This window comes from Rattus norvegicus, chromosome 6, assembly GCF_021556685.1.
Source record: "Rattus norvegicus strain SHRSP/BbbUtx chromosome 6, alternate assembly SHRSP_T2T, whole genome shotgun sequence".
Classification (NCBI taxonomy): domain Eukaryota; kingdom Metazoa; phylum Chordata; class Mammalia; order Rodentia; family Muridae; genus Rattus; species Rattus norvegicus.
The window spans coordinates 142,210,139-142,214,335 of NC_141539.1; the positions used below are offsets into that span (position 1 = coordinate 142,210,139).

The 4,197-nt window shown below is 39.5% G+C and overlaps 1 long non-coding RNA gene across 1 annotated transcript; it reads right to left on the reverse strand.

Moving 5' to 3' along the window:
- Window positions 1-777: 777 nt before the first annotated feature.
- On the reverse strand, window positions 778-1,206 carry LOC120093270 (uncharacterized). The gene is made up of 2 exons (XR_015623524.1): window positions 1,147-1,206; window positions 778-1,062 (listed from the first exon to the last, which is right to left on the reverse strand). It is a non-coding gene; the product is annotated as an uncharacterized LOC120093270 (long non-coding RNA).
- Window positions 1,207-4,197: the final 2,991 nt, after the last annotated feature.

Consider the following 4,197-nt stretch of genomic DNA (forward strand, 5'->3'; position numbering starts at 1 on the left):
AATCCTGATTTCATAGTCCTTAAATTCCATCAAAGAATAAATTATTAATTCCACAATGCCTTTGCACCTATTGTACCAGCATAACCCACACGCAGGTAACTATTTTAGAAGATGGCATTGATAGCTACAGTGATGACTATCTTTCTCTTCCAATAATCAAAGTACCTCCAGTTCTATGAGCACTAATTGGTGGGAGTGAAGCTTCTACTTGGGCACAAGTTCAACTTCTATGTATTCAGTGAGATATATGTATTGTCGAACCATATAGTCTTAAAAATAGTTTGTGAAGAACAACCTATAGACTTCAGAACAGCCTGAAGTATCTATTTGGAAGTATCTATAGACACTCTTTAGTTAATGACTCAATTTGAGAATACTCATCCATTAATTCCCATCTCCACTATGTATAGTTGTTCACTGAAAATAAACATTATGATAGTTTGGAATCTTTTGCTGTGGGATTTTGAAGGCTAAGACTGAAAGGAATCATAGCTCTGAACCACCTGGTATAAGTACCAAACATCCTCAGCTTTATAAAACAGAACACAAACAGAATCATTTATGAACATCTTAATAGGGACCTAGGGAGAAAAACAGGAATAGAAACATCTTAACCTAAGAGCAAAAAGGAAACCACAGAGGCCAGAAGGAAAGCTGTGGACATAGACTTTTATGACATAATAGGAAGGAACAGAGCTGAGAACCAGTTTGAAATACTGTACAGCTGAAAACTGAGGCTGTGTCAATGTGCTATCCGAGCACAGTAGTATGTGGCAGTATCTGCAGTGTCCACATTGGTGATCTTGAGGAATGCTTGGTTGTTGGAGGTGTCCTTGGAGATTGTGAGCCGGTTTTTCAGAGATGGATTGTAGTACTTATCATCATCCCACCAAATGTTTGCCAGCCACTCCAGACCCTTCCCTGAAGGCTGACGAATCCAGCCCACACCCATACCATAAGTGCTCAGTGAAAACCCAGAGAAAGTGCAAGTCAGACTGAGGGTCTGGGAGGGCTGCAATATCCCAGGGCCAGACTCTTTCAGAGTAACCTGAGACAGGACATCTGTGGAGAAATGAAAGGGGAGAAGGTCAGGTTTGAACAGGTGAGGATAGAACAGTTCATCACTTAGGAAGCCTTGGTACTCACATGCAGGGACAATCAGCAGTAGGAATGAGGAAGTAAGCCTGTCCATGGCTGCACACCAGTGAGTACCCAGGCCCAGCTTTGGCTTTTCAACCCAAGGTTGGGTGGATCCAGGAGAGATTTGCATTTCCTCACCAGGTGCTGACACTGATGGTGTACTTAAATTTTAGGACTCAAGATGTATCATTCTGTGATGGGAAATTCAGGAGCCACATGAGAGTGCGTATCTGCTTCCCACAGAGAGTACGTATCACACAAGACCAGGTTCCTCAGTATAAACATTTGTCCTCAGTGATGTTGGATTGCAGTAGGATTGATAGAAACCCTAACTCTAACAAAATGTGTCCTGACTCTCTCCACTCATCTAGGATTCATTTCCCTGTGTTTCTGCATGGAGAACAGATAAGGAGTTCAAAGGGGAGATTTTACTCCTACGTTGTGGACACTCTGTGTCTAGGCCCTGAATGAGTACTATATATTTTCTACATTATTGGTAAGGTTATAGTAGACTTCTTGCCTAGTAAAAGAGTATATACCATCTCAAGCTGGCAATTATAAATACTGTAGTTCCATGAAAGAGGGTGATTTCATTGACTTTACTGATGTGTCAAGTTACTGCCTCACATATTTTAAATTGCTATTTATTCCACAATCAGTAGCTTCATCTTTATATTAGCCTGTATTTCTGACAACTTTAAAATTAAGAGCAGAAAACATAGACTCTAAGCATGGAGAAGTTTACTTAATCCCCTAGAAGTGTATGATCTTGAAAGAAGGCACAGTAGGCAGAGGATGCTGAAAGACACTGCACACAAGGTTAGGGTATTTTTTTCACTGCCTTCAGATATGTTAATATACAATGTACTCTTCTTTGTTCTTATCAGTATTGATGGTTTAGTATTTAAAGAGAATAAAATTTGACTATTTTGGTCAACTTTGTGCAGTGGCTTGTTGGCATGAATGTGACTTAATTTATGGAAAAAGCTTGAGTAAATGACTGATTCCATTAAAGAAATCGACACCAAAGCAATCAAGTTGCTTTTATGAATAAAACAGCTTCATATTTTCAAATGTTTGAGAAGTAAAACAATCAAGGAATTTGCAAACCATAAAATAAGACCTTAGCACAAATTTGTATCAATAAAAGAAAGGGAAAACAATCCCACAATGCTGAGTGCCATCTGCAGCCCTGAACCTTCAGGGTAGGATGAGCAATAAGACCTGCACTAATGTTTATATTCTTTTTCTAGGGGGTGGTCAATGTTAAAATGACTCTTTATATATTCAAAGGTCATCGTATACCTCCTCATCAGGCAGGAGAGGGGGTCTACAAGAAGGCAAAGACCCTGGAATAGATAACACAAAGGCTAAGTTCTCAGGTTTCGATGATGGGACCAGAGGGCCAGAGATAAAAAGATTGCTGGTTCCTGAATATTGAAAAGTCAGACAACAGACTCTTCAGAAGAAGAGTATGTCATTCTAACCAAGACACAAGTGTTGCATTTCAGATGCTTTGCCCATAGAGGGCATGAAAGCATAGTGTTGTTTTAAGTCTGTGATATGAACTGCTATGGATGAAGATATTTTTCATGAAAATTTCAGATATATTAAAAGTAATACTGGGTTCAAGTCCATAAATGTACAGAGATGTGAACAACATGTTACAAAAATTAAAATACATAAAGATAATCGAGTAGTATTCCATACAAATTTATATATAAAGAATCCTGCCACATAGGGCTCAAGAATTAGAATGTATTACTCTAAATATGAATCACATTAACTCATCCACTTAGATTATTTCACTGACAAACTTTGCAGCGGTCAAAATCCTTGGACTCAGGGATTCTCAGCTATAGAGCCTATATCCAACTCAACTATTGTGTTTATGAATTTCTACTCAGTACAATAAGCATTGTTGAGCCTCTATGTTAATCACAAGGACATGTGAGGAGAAAAGCACTGCAGACTGAACATGTATTACCTAAGGTAGAACTACCAATCCATCCTTCAGAAACTCTCAACAACTTGGATTGAAAGTGACCAAACTATCATACAATTCATTTGGGAAGGGCATGTTATATGTTGATGGTATGAGTAACAGGATTCCAGATATGCACAGAGTAGAGCAGGAATCAGACATTCCTTAAGCTGATGTGTAAAGTTTGCTACCACAGTCAGGATCTAAGCTCATGAGGTGCAAATGGCATCCAGCCAGGGGGTAGGTTAATTTGAGGATAATGGGGAGGGGAACACCCATATAGAAGGGGAGAAGAAGTTAGTGGGCTGATGGACAGGAAACCAGTAAAGGGATTAACATTTGAAATGTAAATAAAAAGAAAAAAGAACTAAATTGACTTGCAACTCTGTAAGAACAAAAATGCCAACCAACCAGAGCTTGTAGAGACTAAACCACTATGGAAAGACCATACTGACCCACGGCTCCAACTACATGTGTACCAGAGAATAGGCTTGTTGGGGCACCAGTGGAAGGGGAAGCCCTTGGTCCTACCAAGGTTGGACACCCAGTACAGGGGAATGTCGGGGGGCCGTAACGACGGTGGATGGTGGTGGGGGGAACACCCAGATGGGGGAGGGGGAAGAGGAGCTTATGGACAGGAAACCAGGAAAGGGAATAACATTTGAAATGTAAATAAAGAAATATATCTAATAATTTTTTTTCAAAAAGAAAAAAGGAGGAAATGTAAATTCCCATGGATTTGTATCCGAACATATTGAAATAACATACCCTGATTCATGAATACAAATAATTTTGTATTTAAACTGAATAATAAAAAGTTATTGGAAATAAAAAGAAAATAAAAATGTAATAAATGCCAGACTATAAAATACACCCAGCTTTTCCCCCTCTCCTTCACCTGAGCTGAGGGCATCACATGGCAGCAGGGCCAGGTCTCCCACACTTTCCCAGTAGAGCAGCATGGGCTTAACACTGTGGCTGGAACATCCAGGACTGTATTCCTAAGTCACAATCAATCTTATTTTCCAACTGAGAAAGTCCCTTCTGCCAGTCAAAAGAAGTTACAGACAGAT